The sequence below is a fragment of the Pseudophryne corroboree genome, chromosome 10 (assembly GCF_028390025.1).
Source record: "Pseudophryne corroboree isolate aPseCor3 chromosome 10, aPseCor3.hap2, whole genome shotgun sequence".
In the NCBI taxonomy this organism is placed as follows: domain Eukaryota; kingdom Metazoa; phylum Chordata; class Amphibia; order Anura; family Myobatrachidae; genus Pseudophryne; species Pseudophryne corroboree.
In genome coordinates this window covers 228,216,631-228,241,049 of record NC_086453.1, presented here as the reverse complement: position 1 = coordinate 228,241,049, position 24,419 = coordinate 228,216,631, and the positions used below count along the sequence as shown (strand labels likewise).

Here is a 24,419-nt window from a genome sequence, read left to right as displayed (position 1 = left end):
TTCCTGTTCTCTGGTACTGAGTTCCTGCTAGATCTGGCCAATACACAAAACCCGGAATTCCAAATCTCCACTGCAGCTGCAGAATGTTCAGGTCTGTTCAGGTCTTTTTTTCGTTGTGGAAAATTGAAGAAAAATAAAGTGGAGAGAGATTATGTACTAACCAATCAGCTTCTGTCATGTTACAGACTGTGTTTGAAAAATGATAATTAGGAGCTGAGTGGTTGGTACTCTCTCTACTGTACCTCAGTCCAAGCGTTGATACATCTTCCCATTAACATGCACAGAAACCTCTTACTATAACAGGAACAGGTTTTAAAGGTGGGGCAATAGATCTGGTATATTACTAATACATGTGGTTATACAGTACAATAACATGTAAGCCACTGTGGGAACATGTTTTATGCAATACAAAGGGTATGTTTGAAATAAATTAATTGCGCTTGAGAAGTATAAGCAGCCCACAGCCAGTGGTTAAGGTGACACCATGTTTTATGCAGCACATACAGTATTGTGTTGCTATAGCGCAGTGATCTTCCACTCGTAGCTCGCGAGCTACCGGTAGCTCTCCGTAGTATTTTCGGTAGCTCACAGAGCGCACGGGCTTGGGCAGTCACTGGCACTCCTCCTCCCTTCATTTTTAATATGGTGCCGGCCGTCAGCCAATCAGGGCTTGTGGACCGGCAGTGGCGCCACCTGATTGGCTGCCAGACTTACCGGCACCAAATTTTAAATGCCCGCCGCCGCCGTAGACTCTGTCACCCTCACCGCAGCCACTCTCCGGACTTCACAGGAGAGGCGCGCGCTGCGCTCTCCTCCCCTTCCGTCCCTCATACAGGAGGAGCAGCACCAGCGGCTGTAGAAGAAGCCAGCAAGGGTTAGCACTGTGTGGGGCACTGTATTGGACACTGCGGTGGGGGCATTTTATCTGGCGCTGCGGGGGGGCATTTTAAATGGCATTTTGGGGGGAATTGTATCTGGCACTGGTGGAGGCATTGTATCTGGCACTGCTGGAGGCATTATTTGTGTATCTGGCACTGCTGGGGGCATTATTTGTGTATCTGGTACTGCTGGGAGGCATTATTTGTATATCTGGCACTGCTGGGAGGCATTATTTGTGTATCTGGCACTGCTGAAGGGCATTATTTGTGTATCTGGCATTACGTGGGGGGCATTACTTGTAGTTGTGAGGCCACACCCACTTTCGCAGGAATGCACGCGCATTTGGGGGAGGGGGTAGCTCCTTCAGAGGTTTTATTTTCCGAAAGTAGCTCACACCCCAATTAGGTTGGAGACCACTGCTATAGCGCTTCCTGCTTCGCCTTTTTACCAAGGCGAAGCAGGAACCAGTACTGATGAGATGTATTGCCATCTTGTCTGCCGTAGTTGGGGAGTGAAAAATACCCCCTCTGGTGATCCCTGTCACAGCCCGCAGTGCATCAGTCTAGTGCTGTATCTATCCAGGGCCGGTTCGAGCCCTCTCTGCGCCCCGTGCAGGAAATGGGTGTGTGGCTTAATACAGGGGGCGTGGTCAGTTACGCCCCCTGTACAGTAGTAGCGCCGCTTAAATGCTGAGCGGTGCGCGATGACGTCATCGCGCACCGCACAGCAAAGGTCCTATCCACAAAGGGAAACTAGACGCGTAGCGTCTAGTTCCCTTCGTGGAGAGGACCTTTGCTGTGCGGTGCGCGATGACGTCATCGCGCACTGCTCAGCAAAGGTCCTCTCCACGAAGGGAAACTAGACGCGTAGCGTCTAGTTCCCTTCACAGGGGACACAGCCGCACAGCCAGGGGAGACGGCGGGCAGCGGAGGGCACAGCAGTGGTGGATCTTGCCATGGTGCGGCGCCCTCCGGACGGCGCCAGCGCCCTCCGGAAGGCGGCGCCCCGGGCAAAAGTCTTGCTTGCCCGTGGCAAGATCCGCTACTGTATCTCTCCTCCTGGCTGACTCTGCTGGGCATGTGCAAGATTTCACAAGCCTCGCAAGATCTCCCATGCAGTCAGGGTCAGAGCTGTCCTTGCTGTGGTGATAGGGCAATGACCCCTGCAGCTGTGAAAAGCAATAGCTGCAGGTGTCGTAACACTGGCAGGGACATCAGCGCGCTTTCTTGTAGATAGCAGCGCCGAAGATGACAGGGGCGCATAGTCATCTAGCAAACACTGCCACATTAATACATGGATGAGAACAAATATATGTCACACGTAACATGTGCAGTTGCTGTTTTCTTACCTATCACCACAAAATACATCTACTCCTGTATCACCTACATTTCAGACATTTCATCTAATGTTAAATTCACCAACCATACAGAAATCTCAGCCCAAGTTTTCCCTATTGTACAGTATATTATATACTATCCTATAGACTAATGATTCATTAATTCAAACATTCATGGGCGTATCTATAATGGGTGCAGGGTGTACAGTGCACATGGGCCGCTGGATCCCGGAGGGCCCACACAGAACATGCTGCGCCTATATAATTATACTTACAGTGCATCCGGAAAGTATTCACAGTGCTTCACTTTTTCCACATTTTGTTATGTTACAGCCTTATTCCAAAATGGAACAAATTATTTTTTTCCCTCAAAATTCTACACACAATACCCCATAATGACAACGTGGAAAAAAGTTTTTTTTTGTGATTTATGAAAAATAAAAAACTAAGAAATCATATGTACATAAGTATTCACAGCCTTTGCCATGAAGCTCAAAATTGAGCTCAGGTGCATCCTGTTTCCACTGATCATCCTTGAGATGTTCCTACAGCTTAATTGGAGTCTACCTGTGGTAAATTCAGTTGATTGGACATGATTTGGAAAGGCACACACCTGTCTATATAAGGTCCCACACTTGACAGTGAATGTCTGAGCACAAACCAAGCATGTAGTCATAGGAATTGTCTGTAGACCTCCGAGATAGGATTGTCTCGAGGGACACATCTGAGGAAGGGTACAGAAAAATATCTGCTGCTTTGAAGGTCCCACTGAGCACAGTGGCCTCCATCATTCGTAAATGGAAGAAGTTCGGAACCACCGGGACACCTCCTACAGCTTGCCGGCCATCTAAACTGAGTGATCGGGGGAGAAGGGCTCTAGTCAGGGAGGTGACCAAGAACCCGATGGTCACTGTCAGAGCTACATCATTCATCTGTGGAGAGAGGAGAACCTTCCAGAAGGACAACCATCTCTGCAGCAATCCATAAATCAGTCCTGTATGGTAGACTGGCCAGACGGAAGCCACTGCTTAGAAAAAAGGACCATTGCAGCCCGCATGGAGTCTGCTAAAATGCACTTGAAGGACTCTCAGACCATGAGAAACAAAATTCTCTCATCTGATGAGACAAAGATTGAACTCTGTGGCTTGAATGCCAGGCTTCATGTTTGGAGGAAACCAGGCACCGCTCATCACCAGGCCAATACCATCCCTACAGTGAAGCATGGTGGTGGCAGAATCATGCTGTGGGTATGTTTTTCAGTGGCAGGAAGTGGGAGACAAGTCAGTATAGAGGGAAAGATGAATGCAGCAATGTACAGAGCAGGGGCGCTTTAAGAGAGGAGGAGGCCCGTATTCAGCCTCCTCCATTCGGGCCCCCTCCTCTCTGCCCAGAGCACTGTAGAGTCTGAGCACTAGAGGGCTCAGACTCTACTGCCGCTGAGCCATTTTCACTGTGTTTTCACATCGCTACGGATACCGGCGCTGGACTTCGGAGGGGTGAGCATTTTAAAATGGGTGCAGCATGTGCGGTGGGGGCCCCCTCTGGACTCAGGGGCCCATGTGCACCACACACGCTGCACCCATTATAGAAACGCCAGTGGTACCGAGACATCCTGAATAAAAACCTGCTCCAGAGCGCTCTTGACTGGGGCGACGGTTCATCTTTCAGCAGGACAATGACCCTACCACACAGCCAAGATATCAAAGGAGTGGCTTCAGGACAACTCTGTGAATGTCCTTGAGTGGCCCAGCCAGAGCCCAGACTTGAATCCGATTGAACATCTCTGTAGAGATCTGTAAATGGTTGTGCACCGATGCTTCCCATCCAACCTGATGGAGCTTGAGAGGAGCTGCAAAGAGGAATGGGCGAAACTGGCCAAAGATACAGTAGCTGTGCCAAGCTTGTGGCATTATATTAAAAAATACTTGAGTCTGTAATTGCTGCCAAAGGTGCATCAACAAAGTATTGAGGAAAGGCTGTGAATACTTAAGTATATGTGATTTCTTAGTTTTTTATTTTTAATAAATTTGTAAAAAATCTAAAAAAAAACGTTTCTCACATTGTCATTATGGGGTATTGTGTGTAGAATTTTGAGGGAAAAAATGTATTCCACTTTGGAATAAGGCTGTAACACAGGGATCGGGAACCTTCGGCCCTCCAGCTGTTGTTGAACTACACATCCCAGCATGCCCTGCAACAGTTTTTGCATGGCCAAATAGCAAAACTGTAGCAAGGCATGCTGGTATGTGTAGTTCAACAACAGCTGGAGAGCCGAAGGTTCCCCATCCCTGCTGTAACATAACAAAATGTGGAAAAAGTGAAGCGCTGTGAATACATTCCAGATGCACTGTGCCCCTCCAGAGTCACAAGGCAGCTGGCGCAGGTGACATAAATCACTAGGAAAATTTTGCTGTGGCCATTTTGCCCAGTGATTTGTGCGTGCGTGGTAAATATGTTCCTGGGAAAAAGGTGCAGGTGCCATTTTTCTGGAGACCTGCGCATTCGCAGTACACAGATTCTTCAGCACTGCGGACACTAACAAAGAAGAGGCCCGCAAGGAGCCTGCACACTGGCCTCCTTCTTTCTTAATCCGCCCTACAAACATTATTTGATGAAACCCCAGAAGAATGACCATAATGCGTATATTACAGAAGAAGACATTGTGCATTTATTTGTTCATTGCCTTCTAGTAAATCACCTGATGGCTTTAATGGAGGCTCTTGAAAAATAATATAATAATAATAAGAAGAAGAAGAAGAATTTTATTTATATAGCGCTCGTTCTCCTATAGGACTCAAGGCGTACCATAACACATTTTTTTCAGACTTTTTACATTATGACACAAGGGGAGATGTACTAAGCTTTGGAGTGTGATAAAGTGGAGATAGATAAACTACCAACCAATCAGCACATGACTGTCATGTTGCATGTTGTGTTTGACAAATGACCATTAGGAGCTGATTGGTTGGGATTTATCTCTCTCCATTTTATCACTCTTGAAATCTCTCCAAACTTCAATGAAAAAAAAACATTGAACTCATCACATCCTTTTGTCTCATTTCTTTTTTTAATCAAGATTTCAAACTATCTAATAAAATAATGGCTAGCTGTTTACAAAACATTATGTCCTCCCTCCTTACCTCACACCAACTGGGGACTACCGATGGGCATCATTCCGTTAAGGGGTGCGAACAGTTTTGGCAAGTGTTCTAGCCACTTCCAATACTAGCAATGCACTTTTAAGACTGAATGCTAAAAAAGTGTTAGAAAAATAATGCTGGTACCACTTTTGCATTACTTTTATAACAAATGATCCTGAGGCTTCCTTTGTTAAATTTGTCAAATACATATACAGGTATTCAGTACCCCCTCCACCACCACTCCCACCCCCACCACAACCAATGCTTCATTTCTCATTAATGGTCTAGAGGGGGGTAATATCTTACCTGTTAAATCTGGCCTTTCACCCCCTTATTAGAGTCTTGTAAAATGAGGATGCTTTCCCAGGGATACACCACTTCCCAACATCAGAAATCAAATTGCCTGCAGATGATTTCCTCCTCTTTTTCTGGAAAATCTGCCTCCGTTCTCCATTGAATTATATATAAAATCAAGCAATTTGTGCTAATTTATGGTTTTACTGTTAATCTGGAGCAACCCACAGTGCTTTCCATTTGGGTCTCCAAAGGGCAAGGAAGTACAGTATATAAAATGTATATAGAAAAAGAACCAAGCGTAACAACAGTGTTATGAAAAGCTGACATGCTTTGCCACTCTCTTTCCTGGGTTGGGCAAATATCATTAAAATTAGATGTTTTCCAAAGATACTCTACCCACTCCAAGTATAATTTCTTATTTTGACTAAAGACCCCTAAACACCTGTGATACATTGTTGCAATTTCCTGATCCCATGACAAGTTAACAATCATCAATGGTGGTTCTGATTGGTGGTTCTAATAAGACCAGTGAAACGGAGGCTGGATGTATGGAGGCCTTAAGTTTGATGGGTCTTTTATTGTTTCCACTCTTCAGAAATTCATTTGGAATTACAAAAGGCCACATATGTGGTTGCTTGCAAAGGTCCAGAATGCAGAGCGGAATCAATTTTCCAGATCTTTGATTATATAGAAAGTCAGCACTCGGTCGCTACATGAATAATTTGATTCACATACGCTTCTGCTATCATAGTAGGAAGAAAAGTATATCCCAATATTCTCTATAATTCCCACATTTACAGAATACGTCTATTGTTGCTGCTTTATTATATGCTAAGAAGATCCTCTCAGCCAGCATGTACCGGGAAATGTACTGTAGTTCCTCTTGTTTTTGCAGTTCAGTGGTCCTATACAGAGCAGGCCATAGGCATAGGCAAACTAGGCAATTGCTAGGGCATTTAATATGCCTAGGGGCATCATCAGCTTCTGCTGATTAAAATGATATGCAGCATGCCTATATTCTGTGTGTAGCAGTTCATATGCAGATACAGCCACAGTCTCACACAGTATATAGGAATGCTGCATATCAGTTTAATTAGCAGAAGCTGCTTGTGCATCCTAGCCACATAGCAATGCAAATACGATGCATTTTCATTAAAAAAAGGTGCCCGACATTAGCATTGATGCAAGATTTGTGAGGACACATCTGTATCCAAGCAGAGGCTGTGTGCATGTGAGTGGGTTGGTTGTGCAGTAGTGTTCGGAATATGTGTAAGGAGCATTATGTGTGTCATGTAAAAATGCATTAATAATGTGCAACATATGTGTAAAGGGCCACTATGTGTGTCATTATGTGTATAAGGGCATTAATAATGTGCGGCATATGTGTAACAGGGTACTACTGTATGTGTGTCATTATGTGTATAGGGGCACTAATAATGTGCAGCAAATGTGTAGGGGGCACTATGTGTGTCATTATGTGTATAAGGTTGTCATAATGTGTAAGGTGCATTATGTTTATAAGGACATGAATGTGTCTCATATGTGTAAGGGGCATTACTGTGTGGAATTGTGTGTATAAGGTGCTCTACTATGTGGCATTGCATATAGAAAGGGCACTACTGTGTCGTCTAATGTGAATAAAGAGCAATAAGGTGTGGTGTAATGTGAATAAGGAGCAATTCAGTGTGATGTAATGTGAATAAGGGGCTCTACTGTGAGGAGTAACGTTTATAAGGTAAAGTGATACTACTGTGGGATGTAATATGAATTATGGACACTATCGCAAGATAAAATGTGAATAAAGTTGCAGTACTGTGTGGCGTAATTGGAATTGGGGTTACTATTGTGTGGCCATGACTCTTCCCAGCAAGAAGATGCCCCTTTTTGGGCTGTGCGTCAAATGTGCGAACTGTTCCTATTTAAAATATAGGGGGTACAAGGACTGCTATGGGTGAGGGGTGATGGTGCTGGGAAAGAGGTGCAAGGTCAGAGGCAGAACCAGCGGTGGTGCTAGGGGGCACCAGCCAAAATCTTGCCTAGGGCATCATATTGGTTAGGGCCGGCTCTGCCAGGGATACCATGTAATCCCCCTCCTCCAGGCTTGCAATAACCGCCCTGAGCGATTCCATCTTGAACTAGAATTTTTTTATGTATGTGTTCAAGGATTTCAAATTTAAAATGGGTCTCACCGAACCGTCCGGTTTCGGTACCACAAACAGTGTGGAATAGTAACCCCGTCCTTGTTGAAGTAGGGGCACCTTGACTATCACCTGCTGGGAATACAGCTTGTGAATTGCCTGTAGCACAGCCTCCCTGCCTGAGGGAGTTGTCGGCAAGGCAGATTTGAGGAAACGGCGGGGGGAGACGCCTCGAATTCCAGCTTGTACCCCTGAGATACTACTTGAAGGATCCAGGGATCCACCTGTGAGCGAGCCCACTGATCGCTGAAATTTTTTTGAGGCGGCCCCCCACCGTACCTGGCTACGCCTGTGGAGCCCCCGCGTCATGCGCTGGACTCAGAGGAAGCGGGGGAAGAATTTTGATTCTGGGAACTGGCTGACTGCTGCAGCTTTTTCCCTCTTCCCTCGTCTCTGTGCAGAAAGGAAGCGCCTTTGACCCGCTTGCTTTTCTGAGGCCGAAAGGACTGTACCTGATAATACAGTGCTTTCTTAGGCTGTGAGGAAACCTGAGGTAAAAAATTTTCTTCCCAGCTGTTGCTGTGGATACGAGGTCCCAGAGACCATCCCCAAACAATTCCTCACCCTTATAAGGCTCTATGTGCCTTTTAAAGTCAGCATCACCTGTCCAGTGTCGGGTCTCTTATACCCTCCTGACAGAATGGACATTGCATTAATTCTGGATGCCAGCCGGCAAAATATCCCTCTGTGCATCCCTCATATATAAGACGACGTCTTTAATATGCTCTTATGTTCGCAAAATAGTATCCCTGTTTGACAGGGTCACAGACCACGCTGCAGCAGCACTATCTGCAGGTCTCAGTCTAGTACCTGAGTGTGTAAATACAGACTTCAGGATAGCCTCCTGCTTTTTATCAGCAGGTACCTTCGAAGTGGCCGTATCCTAAGACGGCAGTGCCACCTTTTTTGACAAACGTGTGAGCGCCTTATCCACCCTAGGGGATATCTCCCAGCGTAACTTATCCTCTGGCGGGAAAGGGTACGCCATCAGTAACTTTTTAGAAATTACCAGTTTCTTATCGGGGGAACCCACGCTTTTTCACACTTCATTCACTCATTTGATGGGGGAACAAAACACTGCCTGCTTTTTCTCCCCAAACATAAAACCCTTTTTTAGTGGTACTTGGGTTAATGTCAGAAATGTGTAACACATTTTTTATTGCCGGGATCATGTAACGGATGTTCCTAGTGGATTGTGTATATGTCTCAACCTCGTCGACACTGGAGTCAGACTCCGTGTCGACATCTGTGTCTGCCATCTGAGGGAGTGGGCGTTTTTGAGCCCCTGATGGCCTTTGAGACGCCTGGGCAGGCGCGGGTTGAGAAGCCGGCTGTCCCACAGCTGTTACGTCATCCAGCCTTTTATGTAAGGAGTTGACACTGTCGGTTTATACCTTCCACCTATCCATCCACTCTGGTGTCGGCCCCACAGGGGGCGACATCACATTTATCGGCATCTGCTCTGCCACCACATAAGCCTCCTCATCAAACGTGTCGACACAGCCGTACCGACACATCGCACACACACAGGGAATGCTCTGACTGAGGACAGGACCCCACACAGCCCTTTGGGGAGACAGAGAGAGAGTATGCCAGCACACACCAGAGCGCTATATAATTTAGGGATTAACACTATATTGAGTGAATTTTTCCCAATAGCTGCTTGTATATACAATATTGCGCCTACATTTAGTGCCCCCCCTCTCTTTTTAACCCTTTGAGCCTGCAAACTACAGGGGAGAGCCTGGGGAGCTGTCTTCCAGCTGCACTGTGAAGAGAAAATGGCGCCAGTGTGCTGAGGGAGATAGCTCCGCCCCTTTTTCGCGGACTTTTCTCCCGCTTTTTTATGGATTCTGGCAGGGGTATTTATCACATATATAGCCTCTGGGGCTATATATTGTGATATATTTGCCAGCCAAGGTGTTTTTATTGCTGCTCAGGGCGCGCCCCCCCCCCCAGCGCCCTGCACCCTCAGTGACCGGAGTGTGAAGTGTGCATGAGGAGCAATGGCGCACAGCTACAGTGCTGTGCGCTACCTTGGTGAAGACTGATGTCTTCTGCTGCCGATTTTCCGGACTTCTTCTTGCTTCTGGCTCTGTAAGGGGGACGGTGGCGCGGCATCGGGAACGAACACCAAGGCCAGTTCCATGCGGTCGATCCCTCTGGAGCTAATGGTGTCCAGTAGCCTAAGAAGCCCAAGCTAGCTGCAAGCAGGTAGGTTCGCTTCTTCTCCCCTTAGTCCCTCGATGCAGTGAGCCTGTTGCCAGCAGGTCTCACTGTAAAATAAAAAACCTAAAATAAACTTTCTTTCTAGGAGCTCAGTAGAGCCCCTAGTGTGCATCCAGCTCGGCCGGGCACAGAAATCTAACTGAGGTCTGGAGGAGGGTCATAGTGGGAGGAGCCAGTGCACACCAGATAGTACCTAATCTTTCTTTTAGAGTGCCCAGTCTCCTGCGGAGCCCGTCTATTCCCCATGGTCCTTACGGAGTTCCCAGCATCCGCTAGGACGTCAGAGAAAGGTATATGTGGGATAGCTAACACTTAGAAGAGATACAAGATTTCATAAGCAGGGTGTCTCTTCCCTCATGTGCTTTTCTGACTCTTACTTATACTCCCTTTAATGGCACCAAATCCCTGGGTTTTCCTGCGCCCTGATACTTATTTCAGTGTTGTCTGCTAACGAACTATGTTTATAATATACCCTGTACTTGTCCTATATTGTCTTGAATTGTAAGTCACTGATTTCTTGCTTTGCCTATTTGTTTATATACTCTGTATTTGGGCGCTGCAGATCCCATGTGGCGCCATATAAAAAATAATAATAATGTCACAAAATGGGTGGGAGCAGCGTCGTAACGTTGAGCGTAGGTTCCCAACAAAACCATCAGGTTCATGTATTTTTCATCCCATCCACGAGCATACCAGATTAGGCAGCCATGTTGGATGCACTACGAAGGTTACACTGTGAGAGATAAGTTTCTGCAATCAACGCTTGGAGCAGGCAGCGCTAAGAGCTTCTGAACATGCAGAAAAGCTCATTGCAGGAGCAATGCAGAGCAGTTGGTCTGCTTACATTTGTGCCGCCAGCAAATCATACATATTGGGGCCAACCTACTACTGTGCTCAGAGTGGGATGAGTGTATGAGCCCACCTTTTCCTGCTGCTCACCTAAGTCACTGACTGTACCACCTCTCCTGACCACACTGTCCCGGCTCCTTGCTCTTTTTAAAGGAAGAAATCAATATACCAAGGGAGCACTGTGTATGTTGGGGGGAGTGGGGGATATTGGGGCACTGTGTCTACTGGGGGATAAGATTGGAGTGCTATGTGTACTGCGCATAATATGTGGGGCTCTATGTACTCTGGGATAATATGGAGTGTTGTGTGTACTATGGGGTAATATGAGCCGCTATGTGTACTGCGGGGTAATATAAAACACTGTGTGTACTGGGGGGGGGGGGGAATAACATGGGGAGCTGTTAGGATTAACCTCTGGAGTTTTTGCTGAAACACCACCAAACAATGTAGCAATAAACTTGAAGTATTTTAATTAATTAAATAGAGGAACAAACAAGGAATTCCACTCGGTGATGCAGACACAGGGAAATATGCAAACAGGCAGGCAGTGGTAGGTATTCAGGATATCCAGTTAGCTTGGTAATGCAGACACTGATAATGATGATGAATCACTGATAAAGCAGAAGACTTGTATGAATAGTAAGCAAACTAAAGTCCAGAAATAACAATAGAAGGATAACCTGAACTGGTACAGAGGTTCCTTAAGGGTTGCCGACTTGTAGCTGAAACTGGAATCCAATATAGATAAAGAAATGCAGGAACCAAACTGGCAGCATGAGAATAATAAACGCAGGACCAACACAGGAATTCAGATCTCAGGCAGGAAACACAGAGCCGTAAGTAGACTTTTTCTAACTATATGAAGCTACCTGTATCCCGTAAAAAAAATAACCAGCACCATATTTGAGCAGTTTACAGCCACACATACATGCAGTTTACCGCCACACATACAATCCCTTGCGGCTACACACTGCTAAGATCAGCCCAGCCACAACGCTGATCACTCCTTCACAAAGTACATGGTAAGCTTCATATAGTTACAACTCTCCAGCTTGGAATTCTCTGGCTTTCTATACAAGGGCAGATAGCTCAATGAATAGACTGTCTGACTGCAATGTCATAATCCTGGGTCCGAATCCTGGGCACATCAGCATCCCTAAATGTAATACAGGACAGTGTGACTGAACAACAAAGAGCTCTCAAGTCAAGTCCATGAATGCTGTATAGGTACAGTATTTGCGACAGAAGGGGTGGGGGTAAGGGACAGGGGTGGTCAGGAGATGCTGGGCTTCAAAAATTGGGGAAGCTGCAAGTGACAGAAATTAAAACTAGAGATGTGCGGGTTCGGATTTACTCGGGGCTCGAAACGCCATCTTATTGGATCACGGATGTCACACGTTTTGGATAGCCAATAAGCAAAACCAGAAATACCCGAGTAAATCCGAGTAAAACCGAACCCGCTCATCTCTACTTAAAACAGATAATTGACAAGTGCTGCCATCAGCGCCCCCTACCCTGCAGCGATATGTGCGGTGCACACTCCGCACACACCTAGTTACTGCCCTGAGGAAACATAATTCAATGACCAACAATGCCTGCTATAGGCAAATATCAGCTGTTGTCGATGTTGATTAGTTAGAAGATCACTGACAACACCTCAGAGTCAGGAGGCCTACTGACCCCTAGTGGTGGGGAAACATATTGCACAAGAACATAACAAAACAGGACAGACACACATAACAGGAGCTGTATGTACTGTGGGGTAATATAGGGGGCACTGTGTGTACTGGTGGGTAAAATAGGGGTGCACTGTTTACTGGGGATATTATGGGATACTGTATACTGGGGTAATATGGGGCACAGTGTATACTGGAGTGTAATATCAAGGCGCTGTGTGCACTGAGGGGTATTATAGTGGATGGCAGTGTGTATACTGAAAGGTATTATGGGGGTGCTGTGTATACTGACTGTGTATACTGATGGTATTATAGGGGGTGTGTATACTGAAGGGTATTATGGAGGGTGCTGTGCGTACTAAGGGGTACAATGGAGGCACTATGTACAATACAGAATAATTAAGGTGTTATGTGTATAATTAGGAGATGAAGCTGTCAGCCATATTTATCACTATTAATTAATAAAATATAAATGTAATATTGATTACAATCTCATTGTGATATTTGCAATTTTTTAAAGAATGGATTAAGATCGGTATCACTGGAAAGAGCTTGTAAGAAAGCTCTGTCCTGGAGAATCCCATCCCAGCACTTCTCAGGATTTGTTTTTGCATGTACCAGCTACCCCTTGTGGTGCCTCCTCTCCTCCACTCCCTGATAAGTCTGCCCCAGATCTCCCCCTGATGCCTGGCTCCCGGCCCACTCTCCTGGCTATGGTCAAACAGTAACTCACCATCTGTAATAGATAATGAAATAAAACTTACCTGCATGCTGTGCACAGGGATCGGTCAGTGATCTCCTTCTCTGTAACCTGGTCAGCTGATATGTGTGGTCTGCTGAGGTACAGTGAAAGTCCCAGATGGCATCTCAGCTGACTGCGTCATAGAGAAGGAGCTCACCGATCACTGAAGCCTGAGTTAAGTTAAATTTTATTTATTTTTTATTATACCTATTTATTTTCTCTGTGGCTGATCACAGAAGCTGGCTTTGGGCTCTGCTCTGCATGTCAGCAGCGCTTTATGCAAGGTCCCCGCGCTCCTTTCTCTAAGGTCCCCCCGACCGCAGCAGCGCACTACTTTGCTGTGCAATGTTAAGCTAGCCATACATCAGACCAACTTTTCTCCAACTCTCCAAACTTCCAACCGTCCAACTTGTCTGTCCAACTAAAACAGTTCTCCGCACATCTAACCAACTTTTCATCAGTGCTCCACACATCTAACCAAATTTTCATCAGACCAGCCAACCTACCAACTTCTCTCCAACTTGTGATGTCATCGAAGTAGGCGGACAGTTTCTCTTTGAACATTGCTATGCGGCATACCCCCATGCACCTGTTCCATCCCCTATACACATACCCCTATGCACCTGCCTTATCACCTGTACACAGGGGGTTGTACAGTAGCATGGCTTGCGGGTGCCGAGAGGGGATGGCTCTATGGATTTCGGGTGTCATAGTACTGGAGGTGGGCTTACTGCCCACATGTTGCCAAGCATTGTACCAAACACCGGACTGGTGCACACATGATTCTAATTATTTACACAGATATACCTCGGCGCTGTATGCTAATGCGTGTGCAGTGCTGTGTACACTACATACAGTGACTGCACACACAACATACAGACAAGCTACATGCACACGCAGAGTACATAAAGCATTTTAATTTGCGGTGTAAGAATAGTGTGTTCCGCAGTACCGCTGCTGCTGAGGTGACAGGGGCAGCCTGGCAGCAATGATGTACTGCCGCAGCTGCCCTTGGTCCTGCTCCCGAAAAAACTAGAAACAGAATTTGACGGCAGATAAGAACCATTTGGTCCATCCAATCTGCGCTTAAATGATTTCCTAAAGAAATAATTTTGTAAAATAAATAAATAAAAAACAGCAAAAGATGAATTAACTGAATCCTAAAATGAAAAATTAGTTAAGCAATAACAAAACAGTTTTCAGTGGTCAAAAAGCCTCCACTGTTCCTATCCAACAAACAGGTCTGTCTTAAGGCTGGTGGGGGCCCAGGGGCAGTAAATATGTTGGCAAACCCTGAGCACCACCTGTGCCCCCCACACCCTGAGCATCCCCTGTGCCCCACCTGCATCGCAGACACTCCCCCTGCAGCATGCACACACCCCAGCAGCACACATACCCACAGCACAAACACACAACTGCAGCACAAACACACACAACCCTGCAGCAGACACACACACACACCCACCCACAGCAGGTACACTACCTGCTGTGCGCTGTAGCATGGCCAGGGACAGAGGACCGCAGCAGATGCGGCCGGCTCAGGGTCAGTGTCTCGCGGGCTGTTTATTCATTATCCCGTGACACTGACTGTAGATGGAGCAGGCAGAGGCATAGCTAGGGTTTTCGGAGCCCAGGGCAAGATGGAAAATGGCGCCCCCCCTCCAAAAAAAACACAAAAAAACACCAAAACAAGCATGTGCGCGCGGCGGGGGAAAAAATGGGCGTGGCCATGCACTAGAAGGGGTGTGGCCACGCACCAGAAGGGGTGTGACCACTGAAAATGGCCCACAGTGCCAGTTACATTGCCCCACAGTGCCAGATACAATGCCCCACAGTGCCGGATACATGCCCCACAGTGCCGGATACATGCCCCACAGTGCCAGATACATTGCCCCACAGTGCCAGATACATTGCCCCACAATGCCAGTTACATGCCCCACAGTGCCAGTTACATTGCCCCACAGTGCCAGTTACATGCCCCACAGTGCCAGTTACATTGCCCCACAGTGCCAGTTACATTGCCCCACAGTGCCAGTTACATGAAAAATGGGCGTGGCCACGCACCAGAAGGGGTGTGACCACTGAAAATGGCCCACAGTGCCAGTTACATTGCCCCACAGTGCCAGATACAATGCCCCACAGTGCCGGATACATGCCCCACAGTGCCGGATACATTGCCCCACAGTGCCAGATACATTGCCCCACAGTGCCAGATACATTGCCCCACAGTGCCAGTTACATTGCCCCACAGTGCCAGTTACATTGCCCCACAGTGCCAGTTACATGCCCCACAGTGCCAGTTACATTGCCCCACAGTGCCAGTTACATTGCCCCACAATGCCAGTTACATTGCCCCACAGTGCCAGTTACAAGCCCCACAGTGCCAGTTACATGCCCCACAGTGCCAGTTACAATGCCCCACAGTGCCAGTTACATGCCCCACAGTGCCAGATACATTGCCCCACAGTGCCAGATACATTGCCCCACAGTGCCAGTTACATGCCCCACAGTGCCAGTTACATTGCCCCACAGTGCCCGTTACATGCCCCACAGTGCCAGTTACATTGCCCCACAGTGCCAGTTATATTGCCCCACAGTGCCAGTTACATTGCCCCACAGTGCCAGTTACATGAAAAAATGGGCGTGGCCACGCACCAGAAGGGGTGTGACCACGCACCAGAAGGGGTGTGACCACTGAAAATGGCCCACAGTGCCAGTTACATTGCCCCACAGTGCCAGATACAATGCCCCACAGTGCCGTATACATGCCCCACAGTGCCGGATACATGCCCCACAGTGCCGGATACATTGCCCCACAGTGCCAGATACATTGCCCCACAGTGCCAGTTACATTGCCCCACAGTGCCAGTTACATGCCCCACAGTGCCAGTTACATTGCCCCACAGTGCCAGTTACATTGCCCCACAGTGCCAGTTACATTGCCCCACAATGCCAGTTACATTGCCCCACAGTGCCAGTTACAAGCCCCACAGTGCCAGTTACATGCCCCACAGTGCCAGTTACAATGCCCCACAGTGCCAGTTACATGCCCCACAGTGCCAGTTACATTGCCCCACAGTGCCAGTTACATTGCCCCACAGTGACAGTTACATGCCCCACAGTACCAGATACTGCCCCACAGTGCCAGATACATGCCCCACAGTGCCAGTTACATTGCCCCACAGTGCCAGATACATGCCCCACTGTGCCAGTTACATCCCCCTCTAAGTGCCAGACACATGCCCCATTGTGCCGTTTGTTAATATCTATGTGAGGGGAGGAGAGCGCAGCGCCTCTCCTTGCCCTCACCGCTCCAGGTCTCCGGCGGCTGTCTGGCGCGGCGCCGGTTCGCTAGCCAATCAGAGCTTGCGGACCGGCAGCCAATCAGGAGCCGGCCCGCAAGCTCTGATTGGCTAACGCCGCCGGAGACAGGACACAGCAGCGCTGCTGGCAGCGCTGCTAGTGCTGGCAGCGGCGGTGAGGGGAGGGAGAGACGCTGCGCTCTCCTCCCCTCACATTTCGGCGTGACAGGGGCGAGTGGGGCATGATGCCCTGGCCGCCGGCGGCGCCCCCCTCTCCTGGGCCTGCCAAGGCGCCCAGGGCACGTGCCCCACTCGCCCTACCCTAGATACGCCTCTGGGAGCAGGTCCTCGGCTGCTGCTGCCACCGGAGGGCTACTCCGCTTGATGCAACACTGTGTGGGAGCCCCTAATGTGTGGGGGCCCCAGGACAACCGCCCGTCGCCCCTCCCTTAATCCTGCCATGCCAACAAATATGTACTGATAACATGAGCAAAGGTAACAGAAAAAAGATGCACCTAACATACTGATATTATACCTCCCAACTATTTAGTAGTCGATCGCACGCCTCGGGAAAGGGAGCATGGCCTCCGGTGCCAGGGCATGGCATTTTGGAAGCAAGTACAGTGCTCCCCAAGAGAGTGACAGAGTGAGAGAGGGTGTCAGAGAGAGAGAGAGAGGGAGGGTGTCAGAAAGGGAGAGAGGGGAGCAAACTAGGAGGAGAAAAAGGGTGTAAGGGAGAGAAAAGAGGAAGAGAGACACTGGACCCAAAACTAAATCCTAGATAACTGCATTTATCGGCCCGGCCATGCACAGATATGGTACAAAGAAGCTATTCTGTTTTATTTGTATTATACTGGGGTGAGAGAGAGTCTGAGAGAGTGTCCTGGAGAGAGAGGGGGGTGTCAGGGAGAGAGAGGGAACAGAGAGAGAGTGTCAGGGAGAGACAAAGAAACTGAGGGTGTCAGGGTGAGAGAAAGAGAGAGAGGCAGAGAGGTAGAAAGAGAGGGAGGGTGTCAGAAAGAAGGTAGTAGAGAGCAAGATGGTGTCAGAGAGGGTATCAGGGAGACAGATGTTAGGTGTCAGGGAGACAGAGAGAGAGGCAGATAGAGAGGGGGAGAGTCCGAGAGGGAGAGAGAGAGAGCCGGTGTAGGGGGAGGTGTGAGGAAGAGACAAAGGGACAAGTATGTCAGGGAAAGAGAAAGTGACTGTGAGTGTCGGAAAGAAAAAGACTGCGGCTGTCAGGGAGAGGCGAGAGAGGCAGATAGAGAGGAAAAGAAAAATATAGGGAGGGTGTCGAAGGGAAAGAGTGTAGCGAGAGAGAGAGGGGAGAGAGTGTGAGAAGGTGTCAGGGAGAGAGGGCATCAGGGAGACAGACAGAGAGAGAGAGGGAGGAGGGAGAAAGAGGGTTCAGAGAGAAAGAGAGAGAGCGAGTGGCTGTAAGGGAGATAGAGAGGAGGGAAGAGAGCGAAGGGGTGCCAAGGAGGTGGGGAGTGAGAGAGACAGCCTGTGTCAGAGAGAAATAGAGAGAGCGAAAAGGTGTCAGGGAGACAGACAGAGAGGTAGGAGAGAGAAAGGGGGGAGGGAGTGAGAGAAGGTGTCAGGGGGAGAGAGATAGATAGTGCCAAGGAGTGAGAAAGAAAGAGACAGTGTTGGAGAAAGAGTGCCAGGAAGAGAGGGGGGGAGGGAGCAAGGGGGGGCATTACCTGCTCCAACATCAGATCTCTGATAGGAATGGGGACTTCATGGCATTAGGCCCCACCCCTTCACCATTCACCCTGAATTCCTGGCATTATGCCCGTGAGGGGGGCAGGGATACGATTGTCAGCCACGCCTACTTTCTACAGCTTTGTCTAAAATAAACAAAACGCACCAACTGCGCTGCTACCTAGAGCAAGGTCTACTGCACTGTGGGGTGTCCTGGCCGACCATCCTCTCTATAATCCGGCCCTTACCCTGCCCACTTTTTCATGCAATACATAAACAGAGCAGCTTCCCCATACACCCTACCTCTGCCCCTACTCAGGCTGCATGTAGTGCCCGAGCCTCACAGCGGCTGTGCGGCGGACAGCGCTCGGGGGAAGTCCCCAACAGTAGGACAAACGTGGGCTCCGTAAAGTGCGTTTGAGCGGGATTTGGCTGAATTTTTTAGCAGCACTACCGCAGCTACTGTATACCTGCGCTCCAACAGCAGTGTCTGCTAGAAGGACTAAGGGGGACATTTACAAAGCAGTGATAAAAGTGGAGAAGTGAGCCAGTGGAGAAGCTGCCCATGGCAACCAATCAGCTGCTCTGTATATGTTTATAGTATGCAAAGTATTAATGTTACATCAATGCTGATTGGTTGCCATGGGCAACTTCTCCACTGGCTCACTTCTCCACTTTTATCACTGCTTAGTACATGTCCCCCTAATTCCGTTATTCAGCTCCGCTACCAGGTGACAGGGGTCCTGGTGTGACAGGGGCAGCCTGGCAGCAGAGAAGTACTGCACCCGCTGCCCCTGGTTCTCCGCCAGCCACCGCTACCCCTGAAATTCCTCCCACCTCCCGCTCCGCTGCCGGGTGACAGGGGTCCCGGCTCCTGCTGATCTCCACCACTGACAGGAGTCTCGGTGTGACAGGGGCAGCCTGGCAACAGTGAAGTACTGCCGCTGCTGCCCCTTGTTCTCCGCCATCCGTTGCCGCAGCTACAGGGATTACAATACAGGGGCAGCGCGGCAGCAGTGATGGACTACTGCAGCTGCCCCTGAACCTCCTCCCGGCTCCTGCCGCCGCTGCCGGGGATCATGAGCTGACAGGGCAGCTCAGCCGGCAGTGATCGGGAAGAAGTAGGCAGACACTGCTGGTCGGTGTCCACCTACTTATCGTTCAGTTGGGAGGAGCGTCCCCCCTACACCTAAACGATTAGTTGGGAAAATCAAGCAGGTTTGATTTTCCCAACTAGTTGGACAGACTATTTCTGCCCATTTTTCAGCATGTGGGAGCAAACGGCTGATAATCGTTTGCTCCCACACACTGCCAGATTATCGTTCCAACCAGCAAACTAGTTGACTGGTTGGAACAATATCGTCCTGATGTATGGCTAGCATTAGTGTTATCCACCGGCCACAAGTTACAAGATCAGCTGCTTAGGATTCCTGTTGCAAACGCTGGTCCCTCACTGCAGCACAGTGGCGGTATACCCGCCATTGCAGCAGTCACAGTGTCACCAGCCACATCCCAAGGGACCTACCGGCACCTGTTAGGGAAGCTCAGATGACTCCCGCCGGACTGATGTCCTTTGCTGCAGTGAGTGACAGCAGTGCTGACAAGAGGGGAAGGGCCTGAGGATGGGGTATGGGCCCCCCTGTGTTAAGTTTCCCCTGTGCCCCCCAAAGGCTTAATCTGGCCCTGCTTGTCAGTATACATGAAGCTCAGAGCAGGAGTACGGGAAATGTAGAGAAGCCTACATAACATCATCTGAAGATGGCATTGTTATTGCAAAGCTCCCTGTGGTATGTTTTTTACATGTTGACATTAGTAAATGTAAAGCAATCTGTTTACTTAAAGAATGCGAATTTACAGGCTTGGAGGAGTTTTTTATATACATTTAGAAGATACTAAAAAAAATGAGAAAGGTTGTGAAAACATAAATTTTCATATTATTTTAGTTTAAAAAAAATGAAAAATAAAGAGGGCAAAATGAGTGAGCTTCATACAACATGAAACTAGTCCAAACACATATGTATTATTCACAGTCCAGAGTAGTGGTATGATTAAGAACCTAACTATAATGGGGCCTGGAAGCTTAGGGGGGCATAAAAAGGTAGACGCAATGCCAATGATTGCACAGTTTAGTGCTTTTTTTTTGGACTGCTGTGGTGAGAGGGCTTGTGTCTCACCACAATTGCCTACATTCTGGTGGGATCAGCTTCCCCCAAGGAAGAAGAAAACAAGACCTACACTTTCTGCACCTGCAGTGGGGATTTATAACTATGGGCTTTCTGGATTGCACAGCTGCAAGTCAAAAAATAGAAATCCAGGTTTTCCAGCTCACCCAGAGCCAGCAGGAGGTCAGAAGCAGGATAGGGGTTTAAAACCTCCCATACACCCACTGCACGGGGCGCTGATGCCTGTTAGAGGCCAGTGAGTAGGTGCAGTTTGTAGTGCCAGGGACTGTGAACGTTGGCTGTGCCAGGAGTGCATAGCATGGGTAGCTGCAAGGCATTGCAGCGGTCTGACTGCTGAGCACAAGGAGTTCTAAGACTTTTTATGTTTGTTTGCTTATTTTTCAGTAATGTACCTGTGTTTCCACTTTCCAGGCCTTAGCCTGTGTATGCTTTGCACAGTGTCTGATGCAGTAAAGACACTGTGTTTTACCGGGAAACCTGCCTTACAAGTCCTTATTTCCAGTACCATTTTACAATGCGCATTCATCAGAGTCGCACTGCACACACACCAACTTAGATCACCTTACGGCTGTTGCAGTGTGGACTTGGATGCAGCATGATTGACAGACGGTGTGTGTTTGTGGGAGGATACGGAGTGTGCCGATTAAAACTCAGATGTTTTGGGGGTGTATCTCAGCCTGCAAATTCATTACAAATGTAACAGTGTGATTTATCCTAAACTATTGTGCTTTAAACATAATACACTATTTGCGCACCCTATTCTTTTTGTCTTTGATATTACAGATGCTGCCTTTGATGAAGAGTAAAGAGGGGAGCTGCGGTTGACATTGTTATTGGACATTATACTGAACTATGATTATATTTAGTCACTATAGTTCCATTTGTATGATTTTGGTTTTGTTATATAAATATATATCTCATATATAAAATCATTGGTCTGTTTGTCTGTCCGGTTATGCATTTGGACACCCCTGGGAGGAAAGCAATGCAAGGTGGTCCTATTAGATCCTAGCCAGGTTTTTAAGGGGGCCGGGGTCCTGGTCGGTCCTCACAGTGGAATGCACCGGACAGAACTTTGACCCAGGGAGCCTGTTCTGGGCCTTCCACTACATGGATTTGGAAGAAAACTTCATAGAGTGGTAACATTGGACCCAGAAGACATACTAGGGGGTTGGGGTCGGTCAGACCTCACGGTGGAATGCACCGGGCAGAACTCTGACCCAGGGAGACTGTTCTGGGCCTTCCATTGGATGGATTTGGAAGAAAACTTCACAGAGTGGTAACATTGGATCCTGGAAGACATACTAGGGGGTTGGGGTCGGTCGGAACTCACAATGCAATACGCTGGGCTGAACATTGACCCAGGGAGCCTGTACTGGGCCTTCCACAGATAGATTTGGAAGAAAACTTCACAGAGTGGTAACATTGGATCCCAGAAGACATACTAGGGGGTTGGGGTCCAGGTCGGACCTCCCGTTGGTGTACACTGGGCAGAACTTTGACCCTGGTAGCCTGTTCTGGGCCTTCCACTGGATGGATTTGGAAGAAAATTTCACAGAGTGGTAACACTGCATCCCAGAATACATACTAGGGGGTTGGAGTCCCGGTTGGACCTCCAGTTGGTGTATGCTGGGCAGAACTTTTACACAGGGGGCCTGTTCTGGGCCTTCCACTGGATGGGTTTGGATGAAAACTTTAATGAACTGTAATAACTGACAGAAATAACCATAATTCAATGACCTGAAATAGCTTACTGAATAACTATAAAATAATTAAGTAAAATAACTGACAGAAATGGAGGTGGGAAGTCAAGCAATGTTGTGTCCCCAAAAGCCTTGGAATATCAACATTGATAACAGAAGGAAAACTTTAAACCTATCTTGCAATGGAAAAGTGATTACATAATGGAACAAAAAGAAAAGCTGGGGATCAGGGCCCATCTAGGAGTGGCACTGCAGTGTCAGACAGGATGGTACTTAAAAAAATTGGCCCCAAACAGCACATGATGCAAAGAAAAATAAAATAAAAAAGAGGTGCAAGACGGAATTGTCCTTGGGCCCTCCCACCCACCCTTATGTTGTATAAACAGGACATGCACACTTTAACAAACCCATCATTTCAGCGACAGGGTCTGCCACACGACTGTGGCTGAAATGACTGGTTGGTTTGGGCCCCCGCCAAAAAAGAAGCAATCAATCTCTCCTTGCACAAACTGGCTCTACAGAGGCAAGATGTCGACCTCATCATCACCCTCCGATTCCTCACCCCTTTCACTGTGTACATCCCCCTCCTCACAGAGTATTAATTCGTCCCCACTGGAATCCACCATCACAGGTCCCTGTGTACTTTCTGGAGGCAATTGCTGGTAAATGTCTCCAAGGAGGAATTGATTATAATTAATTTTGATGAACATCATCTTCTCCACATTTTGTGGAAGTAACCTCGTACACCGATCGCTGACAAGGTGACCGGCTGCACTAAACACTCTTTTGGAGTACACGCTGGAGGGGGGGCAACTTAGGTAAAATAAAGCCAGTTTGTGCAAGGGCCTCCAAATTGCCTCTTTTTCCTGCCAGTATACGTACGGACTATCTGACGTGCCTACTTGGATGCTGTCACTCATATAATCCTCCACCATTCTTTCAATGGTGACAGAATCATATGCAGTGACAGTAGACGACATGTCAGTAATCGTTGGCAGGTCCTTCAGCCCGGACCAGATGTCAGTTTTCGTTCCTGACTGCCCTGCATCACCGCCAGCGAGTGGTTTTAGAAATGTGATCCTTTCCCTGGCAGCTCCAGTGGCGGTAGAAAATGAAGGAGAAGCTGTTGGCGGGTCACGTTCCACTTGACTTGACAATTGTCCCACCAGCAGGTCTTTGAACATCTGCAGACTTGTGTCTGCCGGAAAGAGAGATACAACGTAGGCTTTAAACCTAGGATCGAACACGGTGGGCAAAATGTAGTGCTCTGATTTCAACAGATTGACCACCTTTGAATCCTAGTTAAGCGAATGAAGGGCTCCATCCACAATTCCCACATGACTAGCGGAATCGCTCCGTTTAAGCTCCTCCTTCAATCTCTCCAGCTGCTTCTGCAAAAGCCTGATGAGGGGAATGACCTGACTCAGGCTGGCAGTGTCTGAACTGACTTCACGTGTGGCAAGTTCAAAGGGTTGCAGTACCTTGCACAACGTTGAAATCATACTCTTGCTTCAGCTGATGGTGGGGAATGTTCAGGAGTGTTTGCTGGTGCTCCAGTCTTCGGCATGCGGTGGCTGAATGCCGAAAGTGGCCCGCAATTCTTTGGGCCACCGACAGCATCTCTTGCACGCTCCTGTCGTTTTTAAAAAACATTCTGCACCACCAAATTCATTGTATGTGCAAAACATGGGACGTGCTGGAATTTGCCCACATGTAATGCACGCACAATATTGGTGGCGTTTTCCGATGTCACAAATCTCCAGGAGAGTCCAATTGGGGTATGCGATGATGTTCCTCAGTTTCCGTAAGAGGTTGTCAGCTGTGTGCCTCTTATGGAAAGCGGTGATACAAAGCATAGCCTGCCTAGGAACGACTTGGCGTTTGTGAGATGCTGCTACTGGTGCCGCCGCTGCTGTTGTTGCTGCGGGAGGCAATACATCTACCCAGTGGGCTGTCACAGTCATATAGTCCTTAGTCTGCCCTTCTCCACTTGTCCACATGTCCGTGGTTAAGTGGACATTGGGTACAACTGCATTTTTTAGGACACTGGTAACACTCTTTTTCTGACGTCTGTGTACATTCTCGGTATCGCCTGCCTAGAGAAGTGGCACCTAGATGGTATTTGGTACCGGGGACACACTACCTCAAGAAATTCTCTAAGTCCGTGAACTAACGCCGGAT

At 48.1% G+C, this 24,419-nt stretch overlaps 1 long non-coding RNA gene across 1 annotated transcript in view; it reads left to right on the top strand.

Moving 5' to 3' along the window:
- The window catches only part of LOC134965447 (uncharacterized), a 205,381-nt gene extending 183,995 nt beyond the window's left edge, over nt 1-21,386 (top strand). Inside the window, exon 3 of the long non-coding RNA XR_010188366.1 lies at nt 21,319-21,386. This is a non-coding gene — a long non-coding RNA (uncharacterized LOC134965447). The remainder of the gene's footprint in view (nt 1-21,318) is intronic.
- Nucleotides 21,387-24,419: the final 3,033 nt, after the last annotated feature.